The sequence below is a fragment of the Pituophis catenifer genome, unplaced genomic scaffold, assembly GCF_029215685.1.
Source record: "Pituophis catenifer annectens isolate HBS135680 unplaced genomic scaffold, rPitCat1.0.hap2 SCAF_5, whole genome shotgun sequence".
Taxonomy (NCBI): Eukaryota; Metazoa; Chordata; class Lepidosauria; order Squamata; family Colubridae; genus Pituophis; species Pituophis catenifer.
The window spans coordinates 33,473,282-33,494,846 of NW_027256885.1; positions in this window are offsets into that span (position 1 = coordinate 33,473,282).

The following is a 21,565-nucleotide window of genomic DNA, read 5'->3' on the forward strand; positions in this document are numbered from 1 at the left end:
TAAGTGGGCACAGAATTTTGAAGAACCAGTGATGCTGGAAACTTGGGAAAAAATTTGGGTTCAGAATGTTAAATTTACACAGTCGCAAAACCTGAGAGAAAATTTTTATAAAATGTTTTATAGATGGCATTTAGATCCTAAAAAGTTGTCATGTATGTACCCTAATGTTCAGCCAAAATGTTGGAGATGTGAATGTTTAGATGCTACGTATTATCATGTTTGGTGGACCTGCAGGAAAGTTAAGGCTTTTTGGATAAAAATTTGGTGGGTCATGCAGAATGTTTTGAGGAAAAAAATTCAATTTTCTCCACAGTTGTTTTTATTGGGTATAGTTAAGGGTTTTACACGGGGTGAGATAAAACTGATATTGTATATGATAACAGCAGCAAGATTGTTGATAGGTAAATATTGGAAGAATGAAGCTTTACCCACTATCGAGGAATGGACTTTGAAGATGGCTAGTTTTGCAGAGATGGCGAAGATTTCAGCATATTTAAAAGACTGTTCACAAGAGACTTATGAATGGGAATGGAAAAGGTGGATAGAATATGTTCAGAACAAATACCAAACTAGAAAGTATCAAATAGCTTTTATTTGAAAATAATGTATTAGAAATATTTTAATGTAAAGAGACAAAGAGGAAAAATTATACAGGGGGAGGGATGGGTTCAAGCTTATATATTAGTGTTACTAGTTATGAGTACATAATAGGGAAGTCTGGGGGGGGAGGGTTAGGGAGGGTTTGGGGAGGGAGGTGGGGGGGTGAAAAAAGGGGTGAAAATGTAATTGTAAAACTTTTGCAATAAAAAAAAAAAAAAAGCGGAAGAATTTTATTTCAGTGTTTTTAAACCTGGTGCAGCATCTCCACGTACTTCCTCGGTGTTAGCCATAGTGGAGGGTGAGAAGGATATGCAATTTAAACAAGAGCTTGAAGAGCAGAGGAAACAGATGGAGAGGGAGGCACTAGAGACTCAAGGAGCGGCAGGGGGCCTACCCTTGTTGGATCCTCCTTTAGAGTTTTCAATTGAACCACCTAAAAATACAAGAGAAGTGGCAGCGGATCTTGATTTGATGTTGCATAGTGCTAAAGATCAACGTATTACTCGAGCAGCTTATAAACAATTTTTAGAGAAACAACAACATCAGAGCTCAAAGTTATCACCAGACGAACAGGGAGTCAATGGTAAAGCACAAAAATCCGAAGCTATGGGAGGAGCTAAGCCGAAGACTATCAGTGTGGAACAGAAACTTCAGCAAATGCTCTTATCGCTTCAAGAGCCTGCAAATGACAATTAAGTTTTTATCTTGGAATGTGAACAGATTGAATTCACCACAGAAAAGGAGGAAGATATTTCATTATTTGAGACAATTTAATAATGATGTTATTTGCTTACAGGAAACTCATATTAGAATACAAGATCAAAAATATTTGATAAATTCTAGATTAGGAACACGGTTTATAGCTTCAAATTCGGAAAAAAAGAATAGTGTAGTGATTTATACAAATAAAAGATTGCCAACAAAAATTATAGAAGCAGATGATTGTGGAAGATATATAGTAATAGAACTTCTTACAGATAATGGCCCAATCTTGGTGATTGGAATTTATGCTCCTAATCAGCAACAAGAAAATTTTTATAAATTACTGCATTCTAAAATACTACAATGGGACTATAGATCTATCTTACTTATGGGAGATTGGAATGGAGTTATAGATCCTAAAATAGATAAGAAGAGCTTGGCAAAATCTTGTGTTAAACTACCACAGTTTTTTTTTTATTTGAAAGAAGACTTGGAACTAAAAGATATATGGAGAGTGCATAACCCAAAAGAATTGGACTTTACTTTTTTTTCAGATAGACACAGATCCTTCTCTAGGATTGATTTTATTTTACTTACAGTTGACTTGCTTTTAAAAACGAAGAAAACAAAGATATTTCCGAGGACTTTATCTGACCACAGCCAAGTATGGATAGAAATAGAAATGGGAAAGAAAGAGAGAAGATCTTGGAGAGTAAATGAAAATTTATTTAGATATGAAAAAAATGTAAATGAACTTAAAAAACAAATGAAGGAATTTTTTGAAATGAACTTGAATAAGGGTACCCCTATTGAAACTGTTTGGGATGCGAGCAAGGCCTATATGCGGGGGGTACTGATTTATATGAACTCTAAACATAAATCAAATTGACAAAGAAAAAGCTTAGAATTGGAAGGGGAGATAAAGAAAAAAGAGCAGTTACGTATAAAAAAATCCAACAGATGAAAAATTACAAGGAGTTATAAAACTTTTGAAAGATCAATTCCATATGCTCACAGCGGAACAAGCAGCAACTAATTTACAATTTGCGAAACACAATACATTTTGTAATGCCAATAAACCGGGCAGGTGGTTGGCTTACACATTGAGGAAACAGCAGAGTACTCAGACTATTGGGAGTATTGAGTATAAGGGGAAAGAAGTATTTCAATAAAGACTAATTAAAGAAGCCTTTCTAGATTATTATACCAAACTATATACTAAAGATGATATACAGAATGAACTTATAAATAAATACCTAGAAGAAAAGAGAGTTATAAAAATTTCTAATGATCAAAAGGAAAGAACGAGTTTACCAATAACAGCTGAGGAGATTATTGTTGCTATTAAACAACTGAAAACAGCTAAAGCTCCAGGAACGGATGGTTTAACTGCGGTGTACTATAAAACTTTACAAGCAGAAATGATTGAACATCTTAAAGACTTATTTTGTAGTATACAACAAGGGGGAAAAATACCCCCTTCATGGAAAGCAGCTTTTGTTTCTTTGATACCGAAAGAGGAGGCAGGCTCTACAAAAACGGAAAATTTTAGACCAATATCTCTCCTGAATACGGATTATAAAATCTTTGCGAAAGTATTAGCCAACAGATTAATGCCAGTTATTCAAGAGGTGATTCATCATGATCAAGCAGGATTTATAGAAGGCAGATACATGAAGGATAATGTGAGGCAAATTATAGACTTATTGGAATATCTTGAGAAGAATAAACAGATCTCTGCAGTGCTGGCGTTTTTGGATGCGGAGAAGGCCTTTGATCGAGTGAATTGGAACTTTCTATTAAAGACTTTAAAAAAGATGGACTTTGGGGATCAGTTTTTACAGGCGGTTTCAGCAATTTATCAAGAACAAACAGCACAAATTATTATTAATGGAAGCTTAACTACAAACTTTAGTATAGAAAAAGGCACAAGACAAGGTTGTCCGTTATCCCCGTTGTTGTTTATTCTAACTTTAGAAGTCTTGTTGAATACAATACGGGACTCGAACACTTTGAAGGGAATAGTGATAAGGCAAGAGGATTACAGAACAAGGGCATTTGCAGATGATCTGGTTGTTACCCTAACGCAGCCGATGGAATCAATAATTCAGATGAAAGACATTATAGAAGAATATGGTATGGTATCAGGATTTAGACTGAATCAGAAAAAAACCAAGATGATAGTTAAAAATATGACAGTTGATCAAAAGAAGGAACTGGAAAGGAAGGCAGGCTTTGAAATAGTATCAAAAGTGAGATATCTAGGAGTTCAAGTTGCAGATTCAAATATAAAACTGTTTCAAAATAATTATGAGGTGTTGTGGCGAAAGGTACAAAAGGATATGGAAACCTGGAAAAAACTGCAGCTGTCTTTACTTGGAAGAATAGCAGCAGTTAAAATGAATGTTTTACCTAGATTTTTATTTTTGTTCCAAATGATTCCGGTGCTTAAAAGTGATAAATATTTGACTGAATGGCAAAAAGGAGTGAATAAGTTTGTTTGGAATGAGAAAAAGCCAAGAGTTAAACTGATAATTATGCAAGATGTTCGTGAAAGGGGTGGTCTTAAACTTCCAAACCTGAGATTATATTATGAGGCTGCAGCGTTTACACAAGCAAGTGATTGGTTTGGAAGGACAAAGACTGGAATATTGAATATAGAAAGCCACGATCTTGAATTTGGTTGGCATGCATATTTATTTTATGAAAACAAGGTGGACAAAGTATTTAATAGTCATATACTTAGAAGCTCCTTGATGAGAGTATGGAAGAAGCACCGATTCAAATGGGATTATAAAATACCGTTGTGGTTGGATCTTGGTCATATTATACGGAATATAAATATAAAGTCACTCGGGGGGTTTTCATATAAAGAAGTACTTATTAATGATGGGGGCAGATGGCAACTAAAGACATTGAACACACTGTTGGAAGAAGGGATTAATTTAACTTGGTTACAGTATAATCAACTTCAATTGAGATGGAGAGAAGATCAAAAAACCGGTTTAATGTTGCATGAAGAAGAATTGATTAGACAGATAAAAGAGAAAGGCCCAATGCATATTAAGAGGATTTATAATGTTTTGTTAGAAAGAGATTCAGAAAATGAATTGGTTAAAGATTGTATGATAAAATGGGCGCAAAATTTTGGAGAACCAGTTATGATGGAAACATGGGAAAAAATATGGGTTCAGAATGTTAAGTTTACACAGTCGCAGAATTTAAGGGAAAATTTTTATAAAATGTTCTATAGGTGGCATTTAGATCCTAAGAAATTGTCATGTATGTATTCTAATATTCAACCGAAATGTTGGAGATGTGATTGTTTAGATGCTACATATTATCATATATGATGGACATGCAAGAAAGCCAAGGCTTTTTGGATAAAAATTTGGTGGGTTATGCAAAATGTTTTAAAGAAAAAAATTCAATTTTCTCCTCATTTGTTTTTACTGGGTATAGTTAAGGGTTTTTCAGTGGGTGAAACAAAATTGATATTGTATATGGTGACAGCAGCCAGGTTACTGATTGGTCAATATTGGAAAAGGGTTGATATGCCTACAATTCAAGAATGGACTTTGAAGATGGCCAGTTTTGCAGAAATGGCGAAGATATTAGCATACTTAAAAGACCGGACTCAAGAGACTTATGCATGGGAGTGGAAGAATTGGATAGATTATGTGCAGAATAAATACCAAACCAGGAAGTACCAGATAGCTTTTAGCTGAATGTTGTGTAGAAATGTATAGTATATGAGGGCAAAATAGTTTATTGTTATGTAGAAATTTATAGTGCACAGGGAGGAGAATAGAGGGGTGGTAAAGTATGATATAATACAATGTGGATGGATTTCACCTTGGGGAAGTCATGGGGAGGGAGGGTTTGGGGGGGGGTTAGGGAGGGATGGGGGGAAATGGGGGGAAAATTGATGTTTGTAAAACTTTTTCAATAAAAAAAAAAATCATAGTTGCATCAAACAAATGGACAGGGATAATACTCACATATGAGGACCCAGATTGTGGGGGCAATAAGCTGACTTTGTATAAAAATATACAAAAGTATGAAGGCTATTGCTTAACACATTGTAAGCCGCCCTGAGTCTCCGGAGAAGGGCGGCATATAAATCATTTTTTTTAAAAAAAAAAATCAGACTCAGATGCTGCTGAAAGAATGCCTGTCTTTCACCCCATTTACCATCCAAATATATTTAGAATTTCACCATCTATATTTCTGAACATAATAGTTTTAGTGTTATTAGACACTATCTTAAAGGTGACCTAAAAAAGAAGAAAAAACTATGTCATTTAATGGTCTAAAGCAGCGGTTCTCAACCTGGGGGTCGCGACCCCTTTGGGGGTCAAACGGCCATTTCACAGGGGTTGCCAAAGCCCTCTCTCGCCCCCCCCACACCTTCACTCACCCTCACTCTCTGCTCTGTTGGATCACCGGCCGTTCGCTTACCCCGCCCACTCCCAATCTATTGCTGCCTCCGATGGCTAGAGGAAAAAAAAACTTCAAATTCTTGCCGCGGGGCTTCAAAGGGCCGCCCGAGAGCCAGTGGTGCAGCCAAACCCTTTGTTAAATTGCTGGCTTGCCCCGCCCCTCCGCACCACTATTTATTGCCAATAAATAGTGGTGGGCGAGGGGCGGGGGAGCCAGCAATTTAACAAAGGGTTTGGTGTTTTTTTTTTGTAATTTTATTGGCCCGTGGAGCTTCAGCAGAGGCTAATTAGCCCTTGCTTAGATCGGCTCCCGACCCCCAGCTGATTTGCTCTCAGCTGTTTTGCTCAGAGCTCTGCTGCTTGCTTGGAAAGAGTGCAGATTTTTTTCCCCCTACCTATACTGAAAAATGAAAGAGAAAGTAAAGCAGGCTGTTGGCTTTGCACGTTGGAAAATTAGGCAGGCAGATTTCTTTTTCCTCACCAAAAAAGGTAGGTGCAAACAACGGGAAATTTAGGGAAAAAGAGGAGATTTTAAAACACAAAAGAAAAAAAGCTCTATTTAACTAGGGAATTGTAATAATTGAGATACTATTAATTGTATATTGTGTTGAAAGCAGAAATGTTTAAGTTGTGGTTTGGAGGAATATATGGGGGAAATTATTTGGTTTATTATTATTGGTAAATATAATTAATTGATTTGTAAGAAATTGGATTGCATGGAAATAATTGGAATATTCATGTTCATATTGATTAATATACAAAAAAAGTAGTTATATAACTAATTGATTTATATTAAAATGTTGAATTCATATTAAACAACTGTAATATTACATAATTAACCAATGTGAGGATGGATATAAAAATAGATGACAATGGGAAGGGGTATAATATAGAATAGAAGGGAAAAATTGAATTTGATTAAGATTAGAGATGAGGATGAAGGGTAATATTGGTTTTTTACAAAAATAGATGAGGAATAAATATGGCAAAAAGGAAATATAGAAATTGTAAATTTAATTGAAATGACTAAACACTGTTTAAATTTATGAACCGGCCAAATACTCTGTTCAAAGAAAATACATTGTATTTTTGTATGTGTGTTTCTAATTATTGTTATTTATTCATATTTGTTCTCTTTTATTCTTTAAAGTTTAACAATTCATTCTTTATCTTAATATCTTTATATTTGTTTGGGGTTGGCTTTCTTCCCTTTCATCTTTTTTATTGTACAGCAATCTTTCTCCTCAAACCTACCACCTCTCTCTTTTCTTTCCTTCTTACTTTCTCTTCCTCCCCCTCTTCTTCTCCTCCCTACTTCCTCTTCCTTTCTCCTTCTCCTCCTCTCTTCCTCCCTCTCTTACCCTCACTCCTATTCTAATTTCCCTTCCCTTCCTTCATCCCTCTCTATTGCTGTATCCTTTTATGCATATGGACTACTCAGAAGGCTGAAAAAGTTATTTTTGACTGGTCCTCGCACTTTTGACTGTCCTCACATTTTACGTTTTTGCCCTATCTTGTCACCATGTTGAAGAGAAGCAGTTGTGAAATGAGTGACATGGTTGTTAAGAATGCTGCACGGGCATAAATGTGAGGATGGTCATAAGTGTGAGGACCAGTCAAAAGTGCGAGGACCTGTCAGAAATGACTTTTTTCAGCCCTCTGAGTAGTCCCTATACACATAGCCATGGCCACCCGGTCACATGACCAGCTAGCCACACCCACCCAGTCACATGATTTCCAAGCCACGCCCACAAAATAAGCCACACCCACAGAACCGGTAGTAAAAAAATTTAGAACCCACCCCTGGTTGGGGGTCACCACAACATGAGGAACTGTATTAAAGGGTCGCGGCATTAGGAAGGTTGAGAACCACTGGTCTAAAGAGACAGCAAGCTGTGAAGATATACAAACCTCTCCGTTAACAGAATAGAAAGATAGCTGTTGTAGCGCGGGAATAACGAGAGGCACAAGCAGGCTAGTAACAACAGCTCTTTAATTCAGGGTGAGACTTCAGCAAAGGAACATGGGCAACAGCCCTCTTTATATACTTTTCAGGGGCAACCGTTAACCAATCACAATTCACAGGGCATTTGAATTTCCTGCACAAAATAGATACATACATAACACCCCTCCACTCCCAGAAGGCACTTATCCTATCTATTTACATATTTACATACAAAATCACGCAGGTGACCAGGGCGTGTCTTTACTCTGGTTGACCTGCGCAGTTCAGTTGCTGGAGAGGCATCGAGCCGGTCGGAGGGACCTCCCGTCTCTCCTGGCTCCACCAATGGAACCTCCTGAATTTCTCTGGAGGTGTGGCTATCTCCGGCTGGGAGTGTCGGCTCGCTGGGGCGGCGCTGGAACTCAGGGTTGCCAGACAAGTATTCCGGCTTACTCGGGCTTGAGGTAGCTGTGTCAGGAAGACCTTGAAAGTTAGGACATGAGTTTTCGTTTTGTAAATGTTTACGCAATTGATCGATATGCCTCCTCCAGATTTTACCATGCCCTATATCGACTGTGTATGACTTTGGGCCGGTAATTCCTACGATGGTTCCCTCCACCCATAAGGGCCCATTGGTGTAACTTCTAGCAAAAACAGGTGTTCCTATTTGGAATTGTCTTAATCCTCCCCCTTCCCCCTTGAAGCTATCGGGGGATTAATTGGGATGCAGTCGGTCGAGAATGCATCGTAGCTTTCGGCCCATTACAAGCTCGGCTGGGCTGCGGCCCGAGGTGGGGCACGGGGTGGCGTGCTGTACCGCTAAGAACTCATCTATTCTAGCCTGCCAGTCCCCTGCATTGAGCCGGGACAGAGCTTCTTTGGTCGTTCTTACAAATCTCTCTGCAACGCCATTAGAAGCCAGATGAAAAGGAGCGGATAATGCATGTCTTATGCCTAATTCGGCTAGGTAGCCTTCAAATTGAGTCGCCGTGAATTGGGGCCCATTGTCGGATACCAGGGTGTCCGGCAACCCGTGTGTTGCGAATAGTTTTCTGAGTACTTTGATTACGGCCTCAGAAGTGGTAGATGACATTAGGGCAATTTCGAGCCACTTAGAATATGCATCTACAATAATAAGAAAGTTCTGGCTGTGGAACGGGCCAGCAAAATCAATGTGAATCCTCCCCCATGGCCCTTTTGGTTTTTCCCATTCATGAACGGGGGCTATGGGCGGATCCGGGCGGGACTCCTGGCAGGGTCTACACTTCCCCACCCACTCAGTGACATCTTGGTCGAGATGTGGCCACCAAACATAACTACGAGCCAAGCCTTTCATGCGAACAATACCAGGGTGTCCCTCATGCAACATTTCCAAAATTCTGTGCCTTAACCATGAAGGGATGACCACCCTGTCTCCCCACAACAAGCAACCCCCCAACATTGACAGTTCATTTTTTTTGTTAAAGTACAATTGAAAGTCACCACCGTCCACCTTGGTAGGCCAACCCCTTGTCACCCAGCCCATTACAGTGCGCAAAACAGAGTCTCTGGCAGAAACCCTCGCCACCTCGTTAGAAGAAATGGGGCCCGGGGAAACAATGTCAAGCAGTAAAACCGGGGCTTCCGGGGTCGGGTTGTCCAACAGTTCGGGCAAGGGGCATCGGCTGAGGGCGTCAGCATGTCCTAAGGTTTTGCCCGGCCGGTGGAGCAGTCTGTATGAGTACGCAGCTAAGAAAATGGACCATCTGGTCATCCGGGGGGAAAGAGCAGTCGGGGTCGGTTTATCACCAGCCAAGAGTCCCAAAAGGGGCTGGTGGTCCGTAACAAGTTCAAACGTGCAGCCAAACAAGTACTTGTGAAACTTTTTGACCCTAGCCACAGCCGCTAGTGCCTCCCTATCTAGCTGGCTATAGTTTCTTTCAGCACTAGACAAAGTGTGAGAGTAATAGGCAATGGGCGCCTCTAACCCGTGCGGCAGTCTATGGCTTAAAACTGTGCCTACGCCAAAGGGGGAAGTGTCACAGACCAATACAAGAGGCAGTTCGGCATTGTATTGGATGAGGAAACTGTCCTCAGACAAAAGTCTCTTTACTGCGTTGAATGCGGCCACTTCTTGCTTGCCCCAAACCCACGGAACGTTTTTTCCAAGGAGCCTGTGCAAAGGCTCCGCAATGGTGGCTTTGTGTTTCAGAAATATCGTATAGAAGTTGAGAAGGCCCAGGAAGGCCTGCAGTTCAGATTTTGATTTGGGGGTGGGCGCGCTTCAGATGGCCCTAACTTTGCTCTCTGTGGGGTGAATGCCCGTGCCGTCGATTCTGTAGCCTAAGAATTCCACTGATGGAACCGCTATCTTGCATTTTGTATGCTTGAGTTTAAGTCCCGCTTCTCTGAACCTCGTTAGGACTTGTCTAACTCTCTGGCCTAACTGAGTCTCATTTTGGCCACTAATCAAAACGTCGTCGAAATACGGGACGACACCTGGGAGGCCTTGTAGAAGGCACTCCATTGTGCTTTGAAAGAGTCCTGGGGCGATGCTGACCCCAAACTGAAGCCTGGTGCATTTAAAAGCACCTCTGTGAGTTACTATAGTCTGTGATTCTGCCGTAGCGTCATCTACTGGCAGTTGCTGGTACGCCTGCGCAAGGTCTAGTTTTGCGAATAGCTTGCCAGGCCCCAGGGAATGTAGTAGATGGTGGACTATCGGAACCGGATAGGCACTCTGCTGCAACGCCTTGTTTAACAAACATTTATAGTTGGCGCAAATTCTAATTGAGCCATCCGACTTGACTGGTGTAACTATAGGGGTTTCCCATTTAGCGTGATCTATGGGAACGAGCACCCCTTGCTTAATGAGCTTGTCGAGCTCCGCATCGATTTTGGGCTTTAAAGCAAATGGAACTTGTCTTGCTTTCAGTCTGATTGGCGCTACGTTGGGGTCTAAATTAAAGGATATAGGGGTCCCCACGTACTTGCCTAGAGTCTCTTCGAAAACGTCCCGAAACTCGTGGAGCAGGGTTTCTTTGAGTGATGATCCGCTGATGCTGTGAACGCCTGTGAAGCCCATGCCGAAGGCCCAGAACCATTTCATGCCCAGTAGACTTGGTAGGGGCTTGCTAATGACGGTCAGGGGCAGCTCTTTCTGGAACTCGCCGTAGGTGACCCGGAACGTGCCCACGCCTTCAACAGGAACTCTGTTTCCCTGGTAATCGAGTAGGCAGATTTTCTGACGGGACAGCTGGTTCTTCTGAAGCTTGGGCAGGAGTGCCTTGAGTGTTGACCAGGACATGATCGATAACGTAGACCCGGTGTCGATCTCCATTTCGCACGATTTGCCATCAATTTCTACTTTCGTGTAGACTTTCTCAACGTCGGTTGTGCTGGCTTGGCCGATTCTCGTGCTGTAGGTCTCCCGCTTTTGAGGTTTGCGCCGTTTTCTCGCGCCGTCATCTTTGATTGGCTGTTTTGAACGAGCCGGTTCTGGTTGGTCGCGGTAGTTACGTGACTTTCGACTACGTGGAAATTGAGCTCTGCAAACTCGTGCCAGGTGGCCTTTCCTGTTGCAACGCCTGCAAATGGCTTCTTTGTATTTACACGATTGTCTCTCGTGATCCCCGCCACAGCTAGGGCAGTTCTCGTGGCGGCGGCTTTGTTTGCTCGATTTCTTTTCGGTATGGAAGATGTCCTCGTCCGACTCTTCCTCTGTGCTGGTTCGCACCTCTTCTCTGTGGACAGGGGCTGTTTTCAGCCCGTCCTTGCTTGAGCTGGGATGCTGCAGCGCTTCCGAAGCTTTCGTTGATGCCTCGTGTGCTCGGGCTTCGTCTAGCGCGCCGGCTAGCGTTAGGTCTGGCTTGGCTAGAAGACGCCTTTGTAACTGGGTATCTCGAACCCCGCAAATCAGTTGTTCAAGCAATGCATCGTCTAAGTCTCTGTATTCACAATGCGTTGCGGCTTTTCGAAGCACGGCCACATAAGCACTGACCGGCTTTCCTTCTTTTTGAACTCTTTGCCAGAGTTCGTAGCGCTGAACGAATTTAGACGAAACTGGAGCGTAGTGGGCTTTCAGGTTGGCCTGAAGGACGTCCCAGGGAACCGCCTGGACTGGGGTTGGCTCGCAGAGGGATTCGGCCATCTCGAATACGTCTGGCCCACAGTGGCTTAAGAACAGAGCCCTTTTTCTGTTCACAGAGAGCCCTTGCATTTCGCTTGCTTCCAGGGAGCACTCGAACCTGGTCAGATACGATCCCCACTTCTCTCGGGTCGGGTCGAAGGGTTTTGGCGGAACGTAGGCAGACATGCCGTGTCTCCGTGTTCGCTAGTCACCCTGGCTGAAACTCTAAGCTCTTTTTGAGTTGCCTCTTGTGTCCTCTATCCCACCTTCGTCGCCAATGTTGTAGCGCGGGAATAACGAGAGGCACAAGCAGGCTAGTAACAACAGCTCTTTAATTCAGGGTGAGACTTCAGCAAAGGAACACGGGCAACAGCCCTCTTTTTATACTTTTCAGGGGTGACCATTAACCAATCAGGATTCACTGTACATTTGAATTTCCCGCACAAAATAGATACATACATAACAATAGCTATACAGGTAATCCCCGGGTTACGAGTGTTCCCTTAGCGAACGTTCAAAGTTACACGATAAACGCCCTTTAGCATTTGCGAACAAGTCCTGAAACTATGAATCTTGCAGCACCACGGCAGTTGTTCGCCCTTACAAACAACTGCAGAGGCTCTGCAACATTTCTTCTGAACGTTGCAGGCCGAAATGTAGCTTCTGGTGGGTGAATCCACCACTCCTGACACTCCAGCCTTCTGCGGGCCTCCCCCGGCCCATTGCAGGCCAAAATGGAGCTTCTGGGGGGCGGATCCGGCCCTCCGATGCGCCGCTCGGCCCTCCAGATCTGGCCATCAGAAGTTCCATTTCAGCCTGCAACAGGCTGGGGGAGGCCCATGGAGGGCCAAACGGAGAGGCGGAGTGGTGGATTTGTCCCATTTTGGCCAGCACCTGCCAGGCAAGGCCTGCAGAGGCCCGAATGGAACTGCAGAGGGGCAGACACAGCTGAGAGTCTGGAGAGGAGACTGCTTGCTAGAACTTCACAAGTGACTTGGCGCAGCAGGTTGGGCTCCTTCTGGACAAAGATCTTTTCTAAAATAGAGGTAGGACTCTGCAGGGAGGGGGACTCCTACATGGGCAAAACAGAATGAGTTGCTGATGGAGCAGTCTTCTCCTTCCATACCCCAACCTCTTGAGCTCTGGAGATCTTGGAAAAGTAAGTGAGTGATCGGTGACAGGGGTGGGGTGGGGAGGAGTTTGCCTCCAAGAGTTGTGGCTGCTCCATCACTGGAAGATTTCAAGAAAAGATTGATCAACCATTTGTCCAGGATAGAATACAGTCTCCTGCCTTGGGCAGGGGGTTGGACCAGAAGACCTCCAAGGTCCCTTCCAGCCCTATGAATTCTTTTCTCTTCTCTACATTCTCTTCTCTATTCTCTTCTACATCCACCCTTCTCCAATTGTTTCTGTCTGCCCACCAAGCAGTACAAAAGGCATGCTCCAGGTCCCTTCTATTAAACAATGTTATATTGTTGGACACTACAGCCATGCCTTCTCAGTGCCACCACCTGCCCTGTGGAAGGGCATCTCCCAGGAGATTTGTATGGCCCCAACCCTGTTAGCCTTTTATAAGGCTTTGAAGACTATGGTTATATGTTTTTTTGGGTGGGAGGGGAATGTTTTTAAATCTTGTAAGCTGCCCAGAATCACTTGTATGAGATGGACAGCTATATAAATAATACAGATAAAAATAAGCTAATCCAAGGAACTGTTCTTACTGTCAACATCTGAGATGGTGACATCGAGGCTGTGCCCCTGCACGCCGTTTCGGAGTTGCCACAAGCAAGGAGGGGGAAGGGGGTCACATGGGGTGCACTGCTGGGTGTTGGGTGCTGGGGTGTTGTGATGGACTTACGGAGGGGGCACGACGAACTCATGGAGGGGGAGGTGCGACAGACTCATGAAGGGTCCCCGGAAGAGCAAAGCAGTAGCAGCTGGAGAGTTTTTGCTGGAGCAAGCCTGGAGCAAGCCTTGCTGAGCCCTCATAATCAGCTGGCAGCCAGAAGCTGGTAATGCAGGCTAGATTCCAAATTTCACTGTGTGCTGAGTGGAGAGACCAGTAAAGGGGAATTGCTCTACCAACAAATGGTGTGGCCTCATTTCTTACTGGCTAGGCTTGGAACCGTGAGAGTTAGCCTGTATTCCTCTTTCTCTTGGAAGGGTTAGGGTCGCATTGGAAGGTCCTGCAGTGGAGGCTGCTAGGGAATGGTTGAAAAGCTCAATAGCAGCTGCTGGGACTGGGGTTCCGCCACCAACTCCAAGCTTCCCGGGCTCAAATCTAACAGAATGTCGGGAGAGGATGACAGACGGTGATGGGGCAGAATGGAGTTACTCAACCGTGCCAGGGAGCCAGACTATGGAGATGTTGCGAGACCACCTGAGTGAGTGTCATGCCCATGTTGGAGCCTGAATCTGCAGAGGAAAATGAGCCAGAATTGGAGCCGACTGAGATTGAGGGGGTGGCTTCATTGGCTTCAGAGGAATGTGGGGAGCAGGCTGAGTCAGGCCAGGGCCTTTCATGATTGGGACAGCTTGTAGGCAGGGAGGAACAGGGGCAGGACTACCAAGAGAGGCTAAGCAGTGAACATGAGAGACAGAGGTCAGGCAATGAGCAAGGACCACCCCCTCCTGATCCTCGAGCACGGAGAGTGGAGAGAAGGCGGGAACAGCGCAGGCTGACCCGACTACTCAGGAGGAGAGCGCCCTGCCCCTCTTCACAAGGCACACCTGGGGACTGAGCCTTAAGGAGAGACGCTGTGGGGAGGGGAATTTGTCGGGAACAAACGCTGAATTCATGGAGTGTTGTGTGCCGTTGTCAATGTTTGACATTTCCTGGACTTCTTTCTTTCTTGCTTGCTTCCTGGATTAATTGCCTTGTTCCTTTGCTTCCTGGACTCATTGATTTATTCCCTTGCCTTGCTGGATTTCTTGCTTTGCGGCCATTGTGCTCACAGCGTTATGCTGGATTACTTGCAGCTCGAGGATGCTGGAGGTGTGTGTGTGTGTCATCACCTTGCTCTGGGACTTGCCAGAAACATGGGAACATTTGGGGAACATTTGAAGCAATAAAGGGGCAGTTTGAACTGTCAGCTGACTGTGTTGCCTCTGTGCCATGCCCCGGGTCATCACAGTGAAGCCAGCTTCTGAGACACTGGTTCTTGGCCTCGGTGAGAGCCAGTGGGGAGGCGGCTGCTTGGTCAGCGAGGCCATCGCCTGACCAGAGGCCAGTTATCCCACTTATGCAGTTCCGACTAGCCAGTCCAAGGTTCCACCTGGGTGCCAGCTACAGCAGGTCCCAGGAACCCCAGCTGGTGAGGGGAGTGGTGACAGAGTTAGCATCAGCAGAACCAGGACTGCGAAAGGGACCAGTTCCTGAGGAGACAGCAAGGTTAGCAGACAATCACTCCCAGCGGAAAAGGAAGCAGATGGTTGCCCCCCCCCGGTAGGCGAGTGCCGCCCCCTGGAGGGCCTGACCATTGGCTGGCTGCTTGGCTTCCTCAGGCCAAGGGGCCCCTATAGGCTATTGGCAGCCGCAGCTATGGCCCCTGGAGCCACCACACCTGAGGTCCACCTTTGATGGTGACCCTGCCAGGTTGGCTCTGTTCCTGAGTCAGGTTGTTAGCCACCTGAACCGCTATGCCCACTTATACCACAGCTAGTGGACCATGGTGGAGGCGGTGATGGCGGCATTGGAGGGGGAAGCTGCAAAAGGGGTAGCAGATCTTTATATCAAGAACGCTTGGGAGTTGGGGGATGCCAGTCTACAGTTGGAAGCCTTGCAAGACCCCTTCGAGGATGTGACCCGGGCCCAGTGGGCCGAAGGGGACCTTATGGCGCTAAGCAGGGAACCCGAGCAGTGCCAGACTATATCTGGGAGTTCCGCCAGCTTGCTGGCAAGTTACAACAATGGCTGGAGCAGCTGCTAGTCCATCAGTTCAAGGCGGGTCTTGATCGGAGTCTGCACCAGGCCTGTGCATACCGGGGCCTGCCTCCTCAGCTGAATCAGTGGTACTGGGCAGCCACCGAGTTAGACGTCGAACTGAGGGAGTGCTGCCTCAAGGGGGACCTGGGACCTAGGGCCCCGCCTGTGGTGGCCAGTCCCCCGAGAGACCCTGTCAAGTATTTGCAAGCCATTGGCACATATATCATACAGAACACTAGTGGAGGCAGAAAGTGCCCCCACCCCTATGTGGAGAGGAGGGGCTTACACTGAGTATAAAACCCCCTCTAACCTTTCCACCATGCTCTCTTTTACGTTTGTTCTCCATGAGACATGATCTTTGATAGGGGTAGTCACACACGCTGTGTGCCCCCTATCCTAATGGATATTAAGACAGCCTTTGTATATAGTTAATATGTTTTGTTATATGAATAAATACATTTATCATATTTATTCATGCATCTGCCTTTGGACTCTTCTATGCTCCTGGGTGTTTTCTACGATCCCAATTTCCACAGAATGGTAGCAGAGGGAATGGTAGCAGAACTCCACTCCAGGAGCTGTTGAAAAGGCGAGATGCCCTCCAAAATAACCTGTGAGAGAAGCTCCCCTGTTGTGACCAGAAGCCTTCAACGGAGGAGAACTTCAACACAGCAGCCCCAGTCTGAATCAACGATGGAAAACATTGAAGGGGGTTTCCATCCAGCTACACCCTGGCAGCCAGAGGCCACCCAGATGCAGCAAGAGATCCCAGGGGCCGAGCCAGGCAATGTTGGAGAAGGCTTCTTCAGCACTGACGAAGAGGGGGCAGAAGGACCAGATGAAAGCCTGGACAGGCAAGTGGCTGAGATGTCAGAAGAGGAGTGCAGAGCAGCGCTCGCCTTCCTCCTGAGGACAAGGGCAGCAGCTAGAAAGAGGCCTGAGGAGGCAGCACCAGAGATGCCTGCCATCCCGGTAAGGACTCCCCTGCCTGATCTCTCCAAGATGGCGCCTGCCGCCAGAGAGACTGCCCCCCCACCCAGTTTCCCTCCAAACAAAATGGCCGCCAGGCCACTTCCGGAGGCAACTTCCTCCAAGATGGCTGCTCCCCTGGGCACTTTGCCAGAACCACGAGCCAGGCCCTCCCCAGCTCCACAGCCCAGACCTACAACGCCAGCCAGTCAGTTCAGCCTTCCAGCGGCCCAGAGGACCACTCCGAGCCCACAAGGCCCTTGCCAGGCCCCGCCTGCCATGGCAAACATCAAAGAGGCCATAGAGGCCCTGGTCGCTGCCCTGCAACTAATGGAGCAACCACCCACTGGCCCCCCCGAGGCCCCAGACCCAGCTGCCCACTCAAGGAGGGCCCCAAACCCAACCTCCCACCCCCGGAGAAACCCAGATGGACCTGCAGCCTCCCACCCCCCACTGCAGAGGCGCTCACCATTCACTGAATGCTCCAGGGAGGCCCAGGCTGAGGCCTCCGCACCTTTCCGGCCCTGCTGGGATGATCCGGAGCTGCAATCCTGCTCCTCTGATGGAGAAGAGGAGATCCAGAGACATTTCCAGGCCTACCCAGCCCATGGACCTCATCTGATGAGCCTCCAGTCTCCAGAAAGATCTCCAGGCCTTCTTCCCACTCCTCCAAGGCTTCCCCACCACATCGCTGATGTCCCGGCCTATTCTGAGGCTCCAGCCAGACCTGACTTCAGAGCTCAGAGAGGGAGATCGGAGCTCCAACAAGAAAAGGCTTTGGAGCATGCTCCATTTCCTGCACGTGCCCAGTTGCTTCAAACTACAGAAGGACTACAAAAAGGAGCCAGACCTAAGCAATCGATCCCAGGCTTAGGGATCCCAATGCCATTCACATCAGGATCTTTTCAGCCATTTGAACAACTCCCCATGCAGTTTAATGGCAATAATTTTGTAACTTTGCCAAATAATTTTGAAAAATTACATTTAAGTGGTCAGAATTTTAAAAAATGGTGTAAAGAGATTCAGATAATTCTCTTAAGAGAAAATACTCTGGACATGATCAAAAGACCACCCCCTTTACCTTGGAGCCCTGAAATTGAGTTCCTGCATAAAAGAGCTTACACAACCCTGTTAAGTTCTATAGACACAGCTCTGTATGCCAGTCTTTCAGATGGCCTCACAGCTCAGGAAGTTTGGACTGCCCTATATAATTTGTTCCATAGTGACAATATGGCTGCAACCAGCAGATTGTCAAGAATGTTCCACAACTATAAACTCAGACCTGGTGTCAAAATGGGGGAACATTTGGCAACGCTTAAAGCCATGAGGGATGAGCTTATACAGAGGGGGGAGCCTGTTTCTGAATCCACTTTAATTAGTGTGATGTTGAACTCCCTAGACAAATCCTGGAGTCCCTTTATTATTTCTCTAGAAGGGGTTTCTAGGGAACAAAGAAATATAGAATACTTTTCTGGCCGCTTTATTGAGGAAGATTTAAGGCGCAGAGATGAGGAACAACAAGAAATGAAGGAGGCATATCACAGACCTAGGCCTCAGAGGAGGCGCCAGGACACAAGTGAAAGGATTAATACCCTTCCCACCTGCTTTGACTGTGGTATACAAGGTCACTTTAAAAGGGAGTGCCCTCGCTCTAGGGCCAACACGGCTGGACTTAAGCACAATAAAAATAAAAGAGGCCGTGGAAGAGGGGGAGGTGGTCATAAAGGATACCAATACTGTAGTGTCACTAGTGACAATCACACCTCCCAGGTAAAGGATGCTGAGGGGCTGTGGCTTCTTGATTCAGGTGCATCAACGCATATAGCCAACACGAAGCCACGATTTAAGGTTTTACACCCACTCAAGTCCTCAGTAAAAGTTGCCACTGGGGACAAGGCAGAGGTAACTGGGGAAGGCGTGATCAATGTGCCTGGTATAGGAGATGTCACAGGGGCACTGTATGTTCCCTCAATCAAGAACAACCTTTTAAGCATCTTAAAATTGACTGAGGATAAAAATGTAAAACTGGTTTTTGAGAAGGGTGGAGGTTATGTTTCCGAAAATGGGAGTGTTGTTGGCGATATTGTAAAAATCAACAATTTACCTTATTTTTCCCCAAAAGCACAGGTCAAAAGGCACAAGAAACCTAACAAGAGGGCTCAGGGAGCTAACACCCAGATAGAGCAGAAAGCTTTTGTGCCAGCCCCCAGGTTGTCCAAACTCAAGGACCCTGGACCTAAAACCAATGAAGCTTTTAAACCAGCTCCTAGGACATCCAAAGCCATTAAGGCTGAGCCCATTAAGGTCACAACTCCTCAGCCAATCCTGAGGAACTCTAAGGTGACCATTAATCCAGTGCCTACTCTCATTACTGAACAGACCAAAGCTTGTAATGGTAAGATACATAAGGTTGACAAAGTATGCATGGGTAAACCTTTACATTTGGATTGTGCTCATATATTACACCGCAGGCTTGGCCATGCCAGCTTCCCAGTTATTAAGAAAATGCAAGATTTTTCTGATGGGCTTAAGATAAAGAATTGTAATACCTATTTGGAATGTGCCATCTGTAAGGCAGCAAAATCTAAAACTGCTGCTATACCTAAGGTCTCTTCCCGTCGTGCAAGGTACCCTTATCAGCTGGTACACATGGATTTGGTTGGTCCTTTTAGACCCTCCCTTGGTAGGGGGCGTTATTTTTTAACGGTAGTAGATGATTACTCTCGTTATGGCCATGTATTTATTTTAAAGGACAAAACTGAAGTCTTTACCAACTTCAAATATCTTTACAACCAGATCCAAACGCAACACAAGGTGTGCATCGCTCAGGTGCAGAGTGATAGGGGGACTGAGTTTACATCCAAGATTTTTGAAAAGTGGATGAAGGAGAGAGGTATCCTCCATTTTAAATCATCCCCTCGAACTCCGTCCGAGAATGGTATTGCAGAAAGGAGAAATGGAGTGCTGCAGAATGTCATGAACTGCCTACTTGCAGATGCTGACATGAGCCAAGTTTTTTGGGCAGAAGCGGTCAAAATGGCTAATTATCTAGTCAACAGGACGTGGAGTAGTGCCATTAACCAAACCCCATACTTCCTGGTCCATGGAAGGAAACCTAGCCTCTCACACCTGAGAATTTTTGGTTCCTATGCCTGGGTCCATATTCCCAAGCACCTCAGAAGAAAGGGGGGCAAGGCATCAAGGAGGCTCAGATTTATAGGTTATGCAACCGGCAGCAAGGCCTCTAGGTTTGTAGACAAAAATAACCTTGTCATTGTCTCTAGATCAGCTTCCTTTGAGGAGGGGTCAAATTGGTCTAAAATTCATTCCAATGAACCCGGTTATTCCCCTATTAGAAGCGACACTGAACAAGCAGCACCACCTGAAGAGGATGAACCAACAAACTCCAAGCAACTGACCAGCGAAGATCCAGATGGTGATGAATCCCTACCTGACTCTGACGATTCAGACAAGGAATCCCTGGGTGACTTCACACCTCCTGCCTCACCTAAACGACCATATCTTCGCAGCGCCTGGGACAGAGGCCCGCCCCATTTTGATTGGAAAGATACTTCCGGCAGCTCCAATTCTGACACCGATGCTCCGGATGACAATGATGATGGTGAGTGGCAATTTCCCAGACGGTCAAAACGCTCCAATAAAGGGGTGCCACCCAAAAGGTTGGACATTGGCTGTGTTGCCTCGGTCAACAGCGTTACCATGGCCCCTAAAACGTACTCAGATGTCCTTCAGCTTCCCGAGGAAGAACAGCGCAGGTGGAGGGTGGCAATGGAGCGGGAAATGGACAGTCTCAAAAAATTGAAAGTCTTCATCCCCATGGAAGTCCCCAAAAAGAGGAAAGCAATTGGCACCCGTTGGGTCTACAAGGTCAAGCCAATGCCCAACAACAAACTCCTCTATAAGGCCCGGCTGGTAGCACAAGGCTACGCACAGCGCTACTTGCAGGACTTTGATGAAACATACTCCCCCACCGTGAGAGCGGAAAGTGTGAGGGCTGCTTTGGTCACCGCAGCAGCACATGGGGAACACATTTTTCAATTTGATGTGCAAACTGCTTATTTACACGCACATCTAAAACAAGAAATTTACGTCAGAGGTGCCCCCGGATTTCAACGGCAGGAAGGCCACACCTGGCTTCTGAAGAAAAGTTTGTACGGCCTCAAACAATCAGGCAGACTGTGGTACAAATGCCTGACCAAAACTCTCAAATCACTGGGTTTCCATCCATCTCCAGCTGATAAATGTACCTTCACAAGGGATACCAAAGGGGGGCTGGAGAAAGTCCTAGTGTATGTCGATGATCTTTTATATATAGGGCCTGACAAGGGGGGAAGTATTATATTTGCCAGGACCCTACAAAAAAAGTTCACTCTAAAGTCTTTAGGATATGTGGACAAGTACCTAGGCGTACAAATCATCACTACACCAAAAGGTTTTGCTCTCTCCCAAAAGGAAAAGATAGAGGAACTCTTGGTGAAATGTAAAATGGAAGATAGCAAGCCAACGGCTATCCCAATGCAGACCAACTATTATGGATTGGCACACAAGGATAGCCCAGAGTTCCAAAATAATACTCTATTTAGGTCAGTGATTGGCTCATTACTATATATAAGTAACTGGAGCCGTCCAGATATTGCCCTGGCCGTAAACCTGCTATCTAGACAAGTGGAACATCCTACCCAGTTCCACTGGTTAGCCATTAAAAAGCTATTAAGGTATCTCAAGACCACAGCAGATTACGTGCTTCGCTTGGAACCTGAGAATAGAGACAAGGCCCAATTAAAATGCTTCGCAGATGCGGACTGGGCCGGAGATACCAAGACACGTAGGAGTACTTCGGGCTTCTTGGTACT